Below are 17,615 nucleotides of genomic sequence, written 5' to 3'. Positions count from 1 at the left end.
AGAAACTTAAAAAAATAAATAAAAATAAACAAAAGCTCCCCCTCAATACACACACACTCACACCCTGATACCTCTTCCCTGTTTCATCTTTCTCTGTCACACATACCAATACTTATTATATTGCTTTCTTAGTCTCCGGGTTAATTATCTACCTTCCCCCATTTCCTACTGGAATGGTAATTCCATGAAGGTAATGGTTTTGTTCTGTTTCATTTACTGATGTATTCCCAGAGCCTAAAAGTGCCTGGCAGAAAGGGAACACTCAGTAAACATTTACTGCATGAACAAATAAAGAGGTTTCAATTCAAATAAACACACAACGATAATTAATAAGAAAAGGGTTCTCATGGCCTGTTTAACAAAGTTGCTAACAGTTGTCCTTAACTTGGGGCTACAAGCTGGGTTTGGTCCTAGACCACTAGGGCTCTGGCAGGGGGCATCCATGTGCTCCCCCTCACTTCTTCGCTTGCCGTGGTTGAGGCCACGTGACTCTTCCGCCCAGTGGACCGTGAATACAAGAGGCGTGTGTCAACGCCAGACCATGGTAGTCAATGGGAGTGCTTCCTCCACTCCTTCCTTCTCAGTTGGCTGTCACCACGGAAGCCTTGTGTGGCACCCCAAAGTCAATGCCTGGAGGAAAATATCCCTCGACTTTCTGTACGGGAGAAATAAACCTTTGCTGCTTTATCATGGAGATTTCTGGGCGTATTGTTACTGCAGCATAGCCTCGCCCAGCCTGCTGAGCCTCACTACCAGTGTCACTATCCACAGTGACAGAGAGCAAATTCAGAAAAAAAAAACGAGTCTTCTATTATGAAGGATAAGTATTTGGTGGCTGTAAGGAAGATCCTGTACCTTGTTCACGAGTATAAGTATGCAAAAATGGTGCCCGCACAATGCCCCAGTTGCAAAACACAGAAACAGCAGAATGATTGCATAGAAGTATAAAGATTGGAGGTAGACTCTGCCACGGTAGGCTAGGAAATTAGCCCGTCAGAATTTGACTCTCAGCTCTCCCACTTGCCTTGAACAGGTTAATTAGCCCCCCTGGGCCTCAGTTTCCTCATATGTAAATAAGGGTGATAACATTAGCTAATTCAGAGAATTCTTGAAGGATCGGGTGCAGTCAGGGAAGTGAAGTACGGGGTTCGAAGCGCTTGACATGTACCAACTCCTTAAACCCTCACAGCAACTCAGGGAGATAGGTCCTATTTTATCCCTATTTTACAGAGAGTGAAACAGATGCACAGAGAGATTAAGTCACTTGCCCCAGGCCACACAGCTAGTGAGTAATGGAGCTGGGATTTGGACCCTGCAGTCCAACTGCAGGGATGAATGGTGAGCTGGGAGTCAGGCACACTTGAGGCAAATCTCAGCCCCAGCACTGACTAATCGATTGCCTTTGAGATGACAACTTAACTTTTTGGGGTCATGATTTCTCGTAAATAAGGGAAATAGTAAAAAAAAAAAAAAATATATATATATATATATATATACACACACACACACACATTTTATATATATATATATATATATATATATATATATATATACACACACACATATATTATCTATATATATACACATACAATATACACACACACACACATACACATACAACATAGTGGGTCAGTTGGGATAATGTATATAAGGTACCCCCACTCCCATCCACCTGGCCCAGAGTAGACACTCAGTAAATGTCAGCTATTGTTGTAACCATTAACGTCCCACAGGGACACAGCCCGAGCGTGTGTCTGAATAGTCACAGAAAGGTAGAACATTTGGTCGCTCTCTTCCGCTCCCCACTGGAGATAATGGAAAGACCTATTCCCCTGTCCGGATGTTACACATCTAATAGAGCAGACCAGGTAACCAGAGGCAGCCCCTTAGCAATTCCTGGCATCGCAGGTGATGGAGAGCCCCTAGGCGGGGTCCCCCTCCTTCCTATCACCACAACCACCACTAGAGGCTTCCCCTGTGAGGCCTGGCTCAATGGCAGTGGTGAAACTTCAACAGGAACGTCTGGCCTCTGTAAGGGAAAAGGTCACTTCTGCAGCGAGGGAGGGGAAGGAGAGTGAATTACAAGATTTTTCTTTCAATGTCACATCTTTGCCTCTTATTTACCACATCTTCGGAGTGCCCGGGGAACAGTGCTGGGAGGGGCGGGCAGAAAATCCTGCCCCTTCCCGATGCTCCTTTGGCCCTATTTTGGGAGCGAGGCTGACCGGAGGAGCGCTGGCCGAGGCTCCCCAGATGAAGTGGAGGGCGGTCGCTTCGGACAAGGACTGCCTCCCCTCCCAGCCCGATGGCCTCGCCGCCTGCCGCTGTCTGAACAAACACAGCAGGCATGGGAAGGTCACGGACTTGCAGGAGGTTGGCAGGGCCCCGGGCCTTCCGCAAGGCGTGACCACCTCCGCTGAGCGCTGAGAACGTTTCCAGATGACTGCGGAAGCTGCTGGGCCCCGCGGCCCAGAGAGCGCGCGCAGCTCCCCTGCCCCGGGGCGAGGACCAGGCCTGCAGCCAGGCGCTGCCATTTCTGAGCGCCGCGCTCCAGGCCGGGCTTTCTGCTCTCCCTGCTGGAGGCCCGCCATCCTTACTGAGTGAATTTCCAAGAAAGCAGTTGACAGGCTTGGCAGCGCTATTCCTGGAAATGTTCAATAGGCCATCTTCTGGCAGGGGCTGCCGCTGACGGATGGGTCGGAAGGGGAGACCGCGTGCTCAGCGCCATCTCCGCCGGCCTATTCCCAGGTGCCCCTGAGCCACTGCCGTCCCCAAATACCACGGGCTGGGCTGGTGGCTGGCGGGGGGGGGGGGGGGGGGGGGGGGGGGGGGGGGGGGGGGGGGGGGGGGCGGGGGGCGGGCCTCCGCGGAGCTCGCCTCCTCCCCGGCAGGGCAGGGCGGCTGCCAGCGGGCTTGCTGCTAAATGAAGACAGACGCCCTGTGACTATAAATTATAGAACACATCAGCTCCGGCTGATGCACTGCGTGTCCCGCAGTAAACCCTGCAGGGGACACTTGGCCACCGCCAAAGGGCACGCTCGACAGCGCCTTTAACTCTTGTAGCAGTCGCAGGGGAGAGGCCAAGCTCGTCGCTGGGCAGAGGAGACCTAGGCAACTCGCAGGCGTTGGAATTTCCCTCTGATGCGGAGCAGGGAGCGGACCGGGGCTTCTCGGCCTCGGCACTATCGACATTTGGGGCGGGATACTGACTTACTGGAGCCTTCCGTGCATCCTAGGATGTTTAGCAGCGCGCTTGGCCTCCATCCACCAGCTGCCAGTAGCACTTCCTCCTGTGCCGCCCCTCCCCCAGTTGTGACAACCAAAAATACCTCCAGACATTGATTGTCCCATGTCCGCTGGAAGGCAGGTGTAGGGGAAAGGAGATGGGGACTCTCTGCCGGGTGATGCCGGTGAAGACAGAGACGAGATCTCACAATTTGGTCTCCAGCTGAGCTGTGTGATGCCTGGCAAGTCACAGAATGCTTTGGCCTCAGTTTCCTTGTCTGTAAAATGGGTAGGGAGAGAAGGACAAACGCGAGGAGTGTGGAGATCAGTTGAGGTAACATCTGGTATTGCACTCTGAGGTAAAAGGTGTCACATAAATGAGCGTAGCAGCAGAATATCTGATGCTTGAGTCTTTCCCTACCTCAAAGGGCCTGGCTTCCTCTGAAAGGAGAAAAATAGCTGAATATTTAAAAAATTCCCAAGACTCTTAAATTACAACAAACGAGTGCTTTAGAAAGCTTTTTTCTTTCCTTATTTTTCTTCTGAATTCAAACAAGATTAGGTATGCTGTGGCTGCCTGAGGTTAATGAACATGATTTCCTTTTGTCCTCCTTGGAAGAGGATTTTTTTTTTTTTAATCAACACCCTAGGAATTGCATCCCTCCAGTGAGAGAATAGAAGGTAAGGAAGCGGGAGTGTGTGACCGGTGCCCCTCTATTTTTTTTCTTCACAAAATTAGCATCTTTTTCTTCATAATTAGTGACCAAGACTGATCAATGAAATGCCACAGCCCTATAGAAAGATACTGTTGCTTTAAATGAGTTTTGCTGTTATATAATTCTCTGGCTGACTTCATCCCACCAGCTTTCAAGGAACTATAAAGAAATCTTTAAAGGCTAATGTTTCTCCTTTTGCACTGGCAGAAAAAACACAAAGGAAATGGGTAACCTGAGCTTCCTCAAAGAGCTGAGTCCTTAAGGACAGGACTACACGTGTCCCGCCCCACCTCCCCCTGTCTTGGTATCCTTATCACGCTCCAGGGAGCCTGGGCCCTTCCTTTGCGGCTGTACTCATTGGAAGACCCAAGGCCACATTCGCTTTGGGAAATAGGACAGCGTGATTAATCAAAGAAAACAAAAAACAGCTCGGTTTTCCATAATGGGCCCATCGAAGGGCTTTTCTAGGAAAAACCCTGATCAAGCTGTTCCTTCTGTTTCCCTAAAGGCTGACAGCCGGGAGTGGGGGCTGGTGGGTACAGGAGGAGGAACCCATGGAAGTTTATTCCCAAATAGTCCCTTCCCAGAAAACGACTTTATTATTCTAACTAGCTCAAAGCACTGAGCATCCACTAACAGCAAGGGCCCCGTGGAAGAAAGCAGGCCTCCTCTTTCTGAGGCATCATTGTCCCTGCACCAACCAAAGGTACTCACCGACTTCTATGGAATCATTCTGATCAGACAGGCTTCCCAGAAGGGGACCTGGGGAGACGGGTCAGAAAAGGCAGCCATGTGGCACTGTTATAAAACCAGCTGGCACATGCTTGCTTCATTAAAAACACAGGGTAATTCTGGAACGAGGTAAAGACAGGGCTGGGACTAGGCTGAGGACAGTAAGGTATCACCCCCAGGGCTAAATTTAAGGGCACCAAATAACCCCAGCAATCACATAAATAATAGCAATAGGATTTTGATGCAATATTTAAAAACCCCAAGATGAATGCCAAAAAAATCCATGATGGACAGCACATCAAAATTTAAAGACAGGATTTGGTTTCACAAGCACCATGTGTCTCCAGTGAACAGCACTTGACTTCAAGTGGTCTCAGCTTTAGAGGGTCTCGGTGAAGCAGAGTAACCAGAAGCCGGGACTCAGAGTCAGGGACAGAATATCAGCCCATGGCTACATGGCCTGCAGTGTGTCCCCAGCCTCTCAGAGTTCTGGTTCTCACTTACAAAGCGGTCTTAATATCGGCCACACTTTCCTCACAGGGGTTGTTAGGACCAAATAAAATCTTGTTCACGAAAGCATTTGGTAAACCCTAACCTATGGTATTCTTGAAATGTGTAACAGAAAGTATAACAATAATACTGGTACTTGTAGTAGTGGGCAATATGGGACGTTTTTGGCGAGGGAAGGAGAGAAAAAGCAGGAGGGAGGCAAAGGCTGTGCCCCTTGGCTGCGTGGTGGGAGGTGGGAGGAGCTAGAGTCTAGATTCTGACCCGAAGTCAAGTCTCAGTTCAGCTGGTCACGCTTGCAGAGCTTTGGCCCATTTTCCAACTTCTCTGTGTCTCAGTCTTCTCAGTCTTAAAATGGGGATAATAATGGAATGACCATGAAGTAATGTGTGCATGGCACCTAATATAGTCTGGTACGAGCTACATGTTAACCACTTACACACACACACACACACACACACACACACACACACCTCCCTGCATTCCCACACCCCTACCCCAGGCCTCTCCCATTAAGATCAGAGAAAAGGAGGGGTGCCTAGGCTACTCAGTCGGTTAAGCGTCAGACTCTCGATTCTGGCTCAGGTCACGATCTCACCGTTTCATGAGTTGGAGCCCTGAGTCAGGCTCCGTGTGTGTGTGTCCCCAGCCTCTTGCAGGCTGCTTGGGATTCTCTCTCTCCCTCTCTCTGCCCCTCCCCTGCTCATGCTCTGTCTCTCTCAAAATAAATAAATAACAACTTAAAAAAATAAGAGGAAAGGAGGAGAGACACAGGAGAGGCAGGAAGAATATAACCCAAGATTGGAGGAGGCAAGAGAAGAGAATCTGGGGGTGGGGAGGGTGGAATACAGGAAAGGAAGAAGGAAGAGAAGCAGGTGGGGACAATCGGGTCCCATTCTGAGCTGAGAGCCCTCACAGAGCAAGTCAGTTCCAGTTTCCCAGGAAACATCTGGAGAAAGAATCAAGCTCAACGATGTACTTAAGATTTATCTGTGATGACACATGTAGCTCTGATTCATTTGTTTTACCTGCTGTAGAATATTCTAGAACATGCCTGCATTTATAATATCCTTTCTCCCAAAGGTGGACATTTAAGTTGTTTAAGGGGGCTTTGATCCTATCTGGAAAGTTTGATTTCTTCATTTGGGTGGAAGATATGAAGTTCAATCTCACGGTCTCTTTTTTTCCTATGTCTGAAACAGCTGAACTCATCTAGAACTCCTACTGATTCCGTCAAACTTCCAGGCCTTGTCCTTCAGTTCAAAGGCAGGTGGGATTTCTGGGAATGGATGCAGGTTCCAGCCGCCACATGCCCCACAGAAGAGACAGCTCCCCTAGTGGCTCCGCCTGCACTAAGCCACAGCTCGCAGACCTGTGGCTTCCCAGACGGACTCAGTGACCCGAGATCTGGCCCTGACCTAGAAGCCGCAGGGCTGGGCCCCACAGGCAGTTCCAGACCCAGAGCTGGGATTTCATGGAAGTCTCCAAGGAGAGATGCTTCAGGGGAAATAGTTTTCTCCTTGAACATCTGAGCTCCTCTGAATGGAATCTCTGTACCTTTCATAATGGAACAAAGGGGAAGGCTGTTTGCAAGTTCGGGGAGGCGAGAGTCACAGTTGATCCCCTGGAAATCAGGCCGTGCATTTCCTTACCAAAGAACTGGAGAAAGAAGTGCCAAGAATCCAAAAGAATAAATCTTCTGGACACAGTTCCTGTTTGCCTGTGGAATGTGTCGCTCCTCCTCTCCTCTCCTCCAGTAGCTTTGTTTCCTAGAGACAGTTTGCTTTGGCTACAATCAGAATCAGTCTGCATTCCCCAGAGTCCACCTGCTCCAAGCACTGGCCTCAGACAGCCAGCCTGCCGCATGGACAATCCCCTAATCCACGACTGGTCTGGGATTTCGGGCAAGGACTAGGGTGAAGGGAGTGACGTGCTAGACTTGGGCACAAAATGTGAGGGGACACCCAGAAACTCAGTGACTGACATACGTATATTTTAACGCGGCATTTTAAAAGCTCAAAGTTAATGCAAAAAAAAAAAAAAAAAAAAAAAATTCCATGATGACCAAAGCATCAATATTTCAAATAGAGGCTGGGTCCATGTGGAAACTCCTGAGTTGAGTGCAGCCCGGAAGTGCTGGGGTCAGCCTTTCCTTTGTGAATCCTGGTCCCATCTTGGCAGGCCAGGGAAGAGAATGTTCCCACCACCCCCGGAAACACCCATCTACCCCACAGTAGGACAACAGGGTCCAACCTCTACCAACCACCGCAACCCACGATCCCCTGCCCATAGACCCACTCACAGCTCTGGGCCACTTCCTCCCTCCTGGCTGCTCAGCCTCCTGCCCCTCCCCCTCTAGGACAATTCAGCCTCATCTGAACCCCATCCTCACATGTGCTTAATCCCACACAGTACGTACCATGTATAATGGTGTATTAACTATTTACTCCAGTGGCCCCAAAGTGACTGCTAGAGGGCATCTTATTTAGCTCATAAAACCTTTAAAAAAAAAATTAATTACTTGCCTACATTAAAAAATTAGGAGAGTCTCACAAAAAAAATCCAAATTTCTTGCCTGTTTCTAAAAATCCAAATTTCTTGGGTCGCCTGGGTGGCTCAGTCGGTTAAGCGTCCAACTTCAGTTCAGGTCATGATCTCGCGGTCCGTGAGTTCGAGCCCCGCGTCGGGCTCTGTGCTGACAGCTCAGAGCCTGGAGCCTGTTTCAGATTCTGTGTCTCCCTCTCTCTCTGACCCTCCCCTGTTCATGCTCTGTCTCTGTCTCAAAAATAAATAAACGTTAAAAAAATTTTTTTTTTAATAAATAAATAAATAAATAAATAAAAATCCAAATTTCTTGCCTGTCTTTAAAAATCCAAATGTTTGACAACAACAATAATACCTGTTTGTTGAGAATGTGCTAAATGCTGAGCACAGTACTCAGTACCTGAGATATTTTTTCTGTTTTAACCCTCACTGTAATTCTGTACTTACAATCCCCATTTTACAGATGATGACTGCGGCTCAGAAAATTGAAATAACCTGTCCTGAATCACACACCTAATAAGCAGGTTAGCCAGACTCAAATCAGAGGAGTTTGACTCTAAAGTCCATGCTCCCATACTCCTGTATCATCCACTATCCTGAGGGCGTGGACTAAATGACTGGAACACAAAGTGTTCCAAGAAGCCCGGAAGCCGCTGGGCAGAGGGCCCTAGTGAGTGCGTATCTGGTGAGGTGGCTGGCTCCGCCCCCAGGGCTCCTGCTTCTATCAGCGCAGCTCCCCCCCTCCCTTTTGAAAAACCATTTTATAAATTGGAGTCCCATTCAAGAATTCCTTGGGAAAAAGAATTCCACTGCTCAGAAACAAAAAGAAAACAAAGCCCTAAGCCCAAGTGATCTTTTTAAATCTCTTCTCCATTTACCATGCTTTCCTGGACCAACAGGAAAACTTTCTCTTCCCACCTTTTGAGCATTTGGGTGCTGGTCAGGCCACCTCTTACAACCAGTGAATGACCATGTGTCCAGAGCCTAGGAGCCACGGGGCCAAGACCTCTCTCCAAGACGTGCTGAGGGTAGAGAGGGGCCATGTGAATCTGTGCTGAGGCCAACACAGGCTGGGAAATGCTGCATTGAGGACAAGGGTGTGGGGTAAGGACGGCAGGAGCCAAGAGCCACTGAGCCTGGCAGAGGCTGTCCCTGCACTTCTCTTGGGTGAAATCTTTTAGTGGTAATCATGAACTGCAGTCCATCATGGCTGTCTGGGAATTGAGTGTATTCTTTATAAAGTGTCAGGAAGGGTGACCTCAAGGCAGTTGAGTGCAGTGGAAAGAGCTCAGGGAGGAACCAGAGCTGAACTCTGTCACAGCTTGGCACTTCAGGACCTTGGACATATATATATAAAGCGTGTGTTGCCTCTCTCTACATACCTTAACCAATAGTTCTAGGGACACAGGGAGACTACTTTAAAAAACAGAAAGTGACTTGAGAATGACTGTCTGTCTTAATGACATGCATGTGGTCTGACAAGTGCAAACCAAGAAAAAAGTGGGAGCTTCTAGACCTTCTCTGACGACAGGACTGCTGAAGGTAGCCTTGCCAATGTGATGTTAGTCTTGACTTCAACTGCCATCCATTTGCTAATGTCTCAAAAAACCCCGAATCTGTTCAGATTTCTCTCCTCAGATTCCAACCCATAGTTCTTACTTTGTATTGAACAGCTCCACCTGGGTGTCCCATACACTCCTCCAGCAATTCCCTAGATGGCATTCCTCCCCATCTCTCTGAAACCTGCTCCCTCAGCAGCATACAGTTCAGGAGATGGCATCCCCATCCATCCATCCCGGAAATCTGGGAGCCATCTTGGACTGCGTCCCTACCTCATTTCTTATGGTTAATCCATGTCAAGACTCAATCCACCCTTTAAGGAGCTCTTGAATCTACTTCTTTCCGGGTCGAATGGTGTGACCCTGGACTAGACCACCCCATCTCTGACTTAGATGATGACAATTGCTGCCTATTAGTTATCCTGCTTCTGATCTTGTCCTCCAACCTGTGTCTCATGCTCCAAATCACCAAATAGGTCTTTCCGAAATACATACACACAGAATGATGATCTTGCTAGAACATAAGTCTGATTGTCTTTTATCAAGCTTAAATCCCTTTGATGGTTTCCCATTTTTCTTAGGATAAAGTCCTAACTCTTGACCATGGTATGCAAGGTTAGCCCCCGTTCATTTTTCCACGTCTACTCTCAGTACTCCACCCAAACCGCATCTCTTTCAGTTCCCCAAACACACTCCACTCTTCACCTCATCCCTTTGTATGTGTTCCTCCATCTGCTGAATATATAGGCCCTGTGATGGTCAGTTTTATGTGTCAGCTTGACTGGGCTAAGGGATGCCCAGAGAGCTGGTGAAACATTATTTTTTGGCATGTCTGTGAGATGTTTCTAGAAGAAATTGTCATTTGAATCAGTAGACTGACCCAATGCAGGTGGGCATCTTCCAATCCACTGAGAGTCTGAATAGAACAAAAAGGTAGAGGAAGGATGAATTTTCTCTCTGCTTGAGCTGAGACATCCATCTTTCAACCAGGACTTACACTTACCCTGGTTCTCAGGCCTATTGAACTCAGACTGAATTATACCCCCAGCTGTCCTTGTTGTCCATAACTTCATTCTTGGCCTCCATAACTATATGAGCCAATTCCTTTGGTAATATATTCTTATATGAATATATATGAATATGTATATGTATACATATATATACATATATAATCATATATACATGTATACACATGTATACATATACATATTCATATATGTATATTCATATATATTCATATATGTATATTCATGTATATGTGTGTATATATATATATATATAGTGTTTCTCTTGTGAACCCTAATATAACCCCATTAATTCCTACTCATCCTTTGGGCCTCAGCTTAGATGGCATTTTATCCAGGGAGCTTTCACTGACTTTCCAAGACTGAGTGGGATACCTCTCTCTTGCATTTCCACAGCACCTTGTCCTACTTTCATTTTAAGTCCTATTGTTTTTTTTTTTATTTTTTTATTTGTTTTGAAATTTATTGTCAAATTGGTTTCCATACAACACCCAGTGCTCATCCCAAAAGGTGCCCTCCTCAATAACCATCACCCACCTTCCCCTCCCTCCCACCCCCCATCAGCCCTCAGTTTGTTCTCAGTTTAAGTCCTACTGTAATGCACATGTTATAATTCCATGTTGTTGACTTAACCTCTTTTCCCACCAGGATGCAAACCCCATGAAAGTTAGCATATATTCTATTCTGTTTACATTTGTATCCCTTGGATCTAGGTCAGAGACAGACACACAGTATATGCTCAATAAATTCTTATTTTTCTGACTAGAGTGACCAGACTACCAAAAGAATGAGTCACCTTTTAACAGAAACATTGAGAATACTACCAGGAAAGAGTATGCTTGCTAAGGAAAATATTTCAGTCAGATGTGCAAGTCAGACTGTGCTCTAACAGTACCAAGAACTGACTATTAATGCCTTGGCAATTTGCTAACTTCTCTGCTTCCTAGAAGTCCACATATTTTGGGAATTTTTTTGGTAAAAGCTGTGAAACAAAATAAATCTCTGTCTATGTATTTGAGAACTTCCTGAGCTCAATTTCTTCTTGCCAGACATGGCTTCAAATCCTTGTTTTACGTCCTCTGTATTTTGTTATGACTTTCTATACCCTCCACTCATTAATGGCCCTAAATTGAAATCTCCCCTGAGGACAATGTCAGAAAAGGAGCTGTCATTAAAAGTGTATCTGTGCCTTGTATCAAGAGGCAGAAGTGTGAGGCTTTTTTAAAAAAAATTTTAATCAATGTTTTGACCTTGCTTTTACCTGACATTTCCAAACTCTGGGCAATTGGTTAAGCTATTTTAGTTACTGTGTTTCTCCACACATCTCTCATTTTCTTTTCCTTTTTCTTTTCAAAAATTTTAATATTTATTTATTTTTGAGAGGGAGAGACAGAGTGTGAGTGGGTGAGGGGCAGAGAGAGAGGGAGACACAGAATCCGAAGCAGACTCCAGGCTCTGAGCTGTCAGCACAGAGCCCAACGTGGGGCTCCAGCTTAGGAACCATGAAATCATGACCTGAGGCGAAGTCAGATGCTTAACCGACTGAGCCACCCAAGCGCCCCTCTCATTTTCAAACACAAGTAAATAATAGATTCAAAATGCTTTGGACCTTCCCTGGTGTGAGACTATAGGAAGTGCAAAGACCTGGATTCAAGTCTTAACTCCACCATTTATAAGCTCGTGACCTTGGAACAACTATCTAACCTCTCCGAACTTCATCTTCCTCCTCTGGAAAGCAAGAATGACACCAATCTCACTCCTTACTCTCTGCCTTGAGTGTGGGAAGCACCGCATAAATGCTAATGTCCTTCCCAAACAGTTCTGCTATTAATTATACCCATGACCATACGCTGGTCCCTATGGAATCTCTGTGGACTGAAATAATTTTCTATGATAATAAATCTTGACTGTTGGCAGGAGCAGTTGCCAGTCAGTCTCAATATCCATACTCAAGAAGCTAAAACTTTTTAGATTCCTATTAAATGATACGATTGTTTGCTTTTTTCCCTCCAAAGTAGTACTCACATGCTCTGCTCATTCTTGTGGTTGTGGGGAGGGGGAAAACCTCATCCCACATAGAAAACAGAATCACTGACCTCTCAGTATTTGAACTCGGGGTCCAGAATTCAGCTGGACCACCATCAGTGGAAACAAGGAGCAGGGGGATACAATGCCTAAGAATGGAGAGTCAAAAAAATTCTGGAGGTAGTGAAATGTAAGAAGCCAGGGCATGGCCATTTTAGCTTGGCAGCTGGACACCTTACAGATTTAGATTTCCAAACATTGATTCCCTACCTTTGCCTAGCACCTACACCCTACAGAGATCTTTCACAAATAGTACCTCGTTTCGCCCCTACAACCATCCTGAGAGGTTGGCAAATATTACTATACCCACTTTTTAGAAGAAGAAACTGAGGAGAGCATGCCTAGATCATATACACTTATGCAGAATGGAGCTGATACTTTACATGGGGCTTCTGATCTAAGACCAGAGCTCTTTCTACCATACTCTGCACTCTTCTTGCACAGCTGGGGAAAAGGAACCAGTCTTGGAGGAAGCATACATTCAGGAACCCCTTCATAGTGCAGAAAGAGGGGAAAACACCAGACTTGGGGTGAAAAAGACCTAAGCCTCATTCCCAAACATTAACTCTTGGGATGGCAATTTCCTTACTTCTCCAAAGAAAAGGTAGCAATAAATGATTCCAGGTTCTCTCCCATGTTTCTATTTCTCGAAAGTGCATCTTCAGTTATTTTAATGTATAACCTAAATACCTGTGACACAGTAAAAATGCCCCCCCCCAAAAAAAGGAGTACATGACAAGATCAACAGAAATTATGGTCTCTTTGACCCAATATGACCACTATGGCTGATTTTGAAAGTTGGGATTTTCACTCATGGCTTCTTGGAAATAGGCTTCATTAACTTTAGTTAATCTTTCTACATTTCAATTCCCTTATATGAATGACAGACATTACCCAATGACATTGCCTTCAGCACAGGAAACAAGAATTTTTCAATTCCTTCCTTCTTGCCATCTTGCCTCTTCCTAGACTCCTACCCCCCAACCCAAGGGAAGAGGACTCACTAGTCTGAGTGGTCAGAGCCTGTGACCAGGGCAAGGGTGTGGTCCCTAGGCACGGTTCTCTTTCTTCTCTGTTTCATGCAGTTGTGTGGGCATGTGGGTTCAGCTCTCTTACTCTCTGACTCCTCTATGCAAGGGCCCAGGAGATAAATCAAATCACTAGTCATTTTGTAATCTTTCCCCCCTGCATCCTTCTAGAGGGTACTAAGATATCAAAATTTAGATTCAGGAAGGAGTGAGAGGTTCTGTTTAGGCCCCAAGGCCTAAGCCATGTGCTTCCATTCATTTTAAATCAAAACCTATAATGGGTGTTATTAGCTGTTGGCTCAGTTATTTGACTCATGTCCTCTGCCTACCTCTTTCTAGAGAACTGTGGTAGCCAGTCTCCATGACCATCCCCAGTGAACTCCTACTCCTGGTATTCATAACTTTTTGTAGTTCCGTCCCACACTGCACCAGGGTTGATCTGTGTGACCAATAGAATATGGCATAAATGACGATACATAACCTCTCAACTAGTTATAAAGAACCCTCTGGCTTCTGTCTTGGTTTCTCTGTTTCTCTTGGATCATTTGTGTTGGGGAAAGCAGCTACCATGTCTTGAGAAACCCATGGAGAGACTTCTGTGATTCCTTCCTAGAACTTACCCCTCTCTTTCTGCTCCCATCCCCCATGGCCAGTACCACCCATTATATCTCATTATCCCTATATGAGTGCTTCTCTGAATTTCCCCAGCTCCTTGAGACCAGGTTTGGACATTTCTTACTTGTCTCTGAATCCTCAGTGCCTAGCACAGTACCTGGAACATAGTAGGCTCTCAATAAATGCTTTTTGAATAAAGAGTGGAAGGAAATTTAGTTTTACATTTAGCTTATAGTCATACCTCATATTTATTTATTTTTTCCCTTTTGTTCAAGTATCAATTTTTAACAGGTTTATTGAAATATAATTGATATATAAAGAAGTGCACATATTTAATGTGTACATTTTGGTGAATTTCAACCTATGCAAATACAGGATACCATCACCACAGTCAAGATCATAGACACATCCAACACAACATCTCCCAAAGTCTCCTTCTGTCTCTTTGTTGTTTTTGTTGTTGTTTTTGTTGTTGTTGTTCTTGTGGCTTTGGTTGTTTCTATGGTAAGAACACATACCATGAGATCTACCCTCTGAGCAGATTTTGAAGTGCACAATACCATAATAACTGTAGGCACTATGTTGTACAGCAGATTTCTAGAATGTATTCATCTATTATAACTGAAAGTTGGTATCCACTGAATAACAACTCTTCATTTCCCCCTCCTTCTGGCCCCTGGCAACCACCTATTATATTCTCTGCTTCTATGAATTTGACTAGTTTAGAAACCTTATGTAAGTAGAATCATGCAGTATTTGTCCTTCCGTGTTGGGCTTATTTTGCTCGGCATCATGGCCTCTAGGTCTACCCACATTGACGCAAAGGGAAGAATATCCTTCTCTATTTAGGTTGAATAACATTCATATTTTACGTGTCAAAAGTGTAGGGTTTGAATGTTTTCCAATAGAAGCCAAGTGTAGCCATCTATACTAGATTTCACAGACATTTAAGATCACTAAATAAGTCTGCGTGTAGAAGTAAAAGACAAGTCTAAGAAATCTCTTGAACTTACATAGGGGTTTCGACTCTGTCTCCAAATTTGGTCTCATACTTTTAGTTCCAGTGTGTACCACAGAGTTAAGCCCCCCTTCACAATGGAGAGCTTTATTTTTTCCCTTCTTTGTCCTTATGCCTAATTAAATTATATCCAGTGTTTATCAAATTATATTTACTAAGCTGAATATTTTGGCCCCAAAGATGTATTAATTCCAAGTTTCTTACTGTTGCCACTTTGGGTCTGTTTTTACTCAATTATACAGTCTCCTGAGATTGGCAGATGTTAATTCCAAGGATTGAGTGGACCTCTAAGAAGAGAGAGGATGGAGAGGAAACCACAGAGGCCAGGCTGACATTTTGTTTGTCTCCTAAATCTAGATTCTGAGAATCGGGCTAACATTGAGCCAAAGGCCCCAGGAAATCTGCTTTCATCTTTCTGTGCACTCCTTCTCCTTCTCTCAGAGACAAAGCAGTGTTCACAAGTTGATCAGTTGATTATATGTGGGTGCTCAAAGTTCAAAATCTTTAACTCCGAAAAATGCCAAATTTATTTTAAAGATGGATTATGAAGAAAAATTATCAGGAGGAGGACATTATATTCATGATGAATCTAAGAAAGTTCTGAAAAGCAGTCAAATGTCTATAGGCAAAGTTAGGTGAGTGTGTGTGTGTATGTGTGTATAAAACCCCTTCTTTGGTATACAGTGCAGGGTTCTCTTATCTTCCTGTGATAATCTCCTAGAAAGCCATTTTACTAAGAGCACAGAGTTCCATTTATCCAGTTTCTGAGGACTAGTCTCAGGGGTAACAGATGTAATACATATTGGTGATAATACAAGGCTTCTCTACTTAAATCAAACATCCAAAGTAAGACAAACAGTAAGACAAACAGTACCTTCTCTTCTGCACATGCTGCGTCTGCATATGTGGGGTGAAATACTACTTTAGTAGTGAGAAATTCAGCTCTTTTGAAAGTCTTCACTCCCTCCCTCTTCCTAGATGATTCTGGGATTTAGATGTGCAACAAACAAAACAACAGAAAGAAGAGGAGAAAAACACTTTTTCCTGGAAGCCACAAAAGACCAATTTCTCTTTTTTTTTTTGAGCTTTGCAGAACACACATAAGACAGAACACATCTCTAAACAGCTCTGACATATTTATCAGCCACGATGCTTTCTCTGTTAAGAGAGAACAGACACAGAACTATTGTTGCTGCCAAAAAAAAAAAAAAGTGCTGTTTGAATCCTTTGCACTTCCTCTTTGCAAGGATGACTTGGGCTTCATTAAATCATCACCAGAAGACAAGATCTCTGTTGCTTTGGGACAGACAAGCCAACGGATTAACTTTGCCACCTCAATGTGGTAAGAGGTATCAGATGTTGACCATGTAGCAATTGGCTAAAAATGATAATCATCTCAAAAAGTGCATGAATAGTGTTTATACTTTCTTGGAACTGGGGGTAGCTTCCCTGAGCCTTTCCCCCACCCCAGCTTCAAAAAAGAAGTTGCTAAATATTTAATTTTGTGTTTGCCTAAGAGTGGTTAAACCAGTCACCCAGTGTGGTGCTTGTCCTTACTTCTGAGAAGGCAGACTGTTACTCAGTTTGGTTCTAACAAAAACAAGTCTGCTGAAACTAGTAAGGGAGAGAGGACTTGTCAACAAAGGTCAACTGGAATCAATACTGACTCTGAAAATAGGGTTTTCTAGAAAAGCCACAGAACAACTGAAAGGCACAAAGAAATCTTCTGGGTTCCAAAGGAGACCCAAAGACTCCACCTGTCTGGTTGGTCTCCAGATATCAGAGAGTGAATCAAAACTTGTAGAGTGCTTGTAAAAGCTTCCTCTTTAGAAGCATAGCTTGGGAAAAGGGTGGGCAGGGATGTATGGGGGATTTTGTAGGGGTCAGATGCTCTGTTCTTATGCTCTGAAAGTGGCATGTTCTCAACCATATTTGTAAAGTCACAGTTGTTAAGATGATCGTGAAGGATGTTAGAAGAAGCAGAATGAAAAGCAGGATGTCAAGTTGCACAGTCTCAACCCTAGGCTTGCCCCCTAACATTAGAATGTGATGAGAACTCTAATATCTTCCCCCAATCTCCAGAGACCACAAAGCTGGAGCCAGAGCCAATGAAAGAATAACTCTGTTCAAAGCATTGCTCTGGAGTGTGCAAACTATCTATTTGGCTCTGAGGCCACAGAGATCCGAACTCTACCGGCCATCCCTCTTCCACTTGAAGAAGAGAAAGGAGAGTAGTTTAGGATGGCGGACTGAGCCCACATAGCTACTTCCCCTTCCTCCCAGTGAAACAGGATACATAAAATAAGACGAAATCCCAGGCCTTCCCTAGAAAATGCCAGCTGAGTGGAAACAGAAGAATTCCTGGGTGGTAGCAGACTAGCAAAACTACCAGAGAGTTAGGAAACACAACTGAAGAAGGGGGCTGCTGGGTGAATAATTCTATAGCCTGTAAGCTTCCTCAGGACAAATGATCATCGGTCTTATTCATGACCGTGTCCCCTCTGCTTTGGAGAGCTCCTGGCCCAGAGCAGGTATTCAGTAGTGACTGTTAAATATGATTA

This window comes from Panthera leo, chromosome B4 (genome assembly GCF_018350215.1).
Source record: "Panthera leo isolate Ple1 chromosome B4, P.leo_Ple1_pat1.1, whole genome shotgun sequence".
Taxonomy (NCBI): Eukaryota; Metazoa; Chordata; class Mammalia; order Carnivora; family Felidae; genus Panthera; species Panthera leo.
This window is presented reverse-complemented; position numbering follows the sequence as displayed.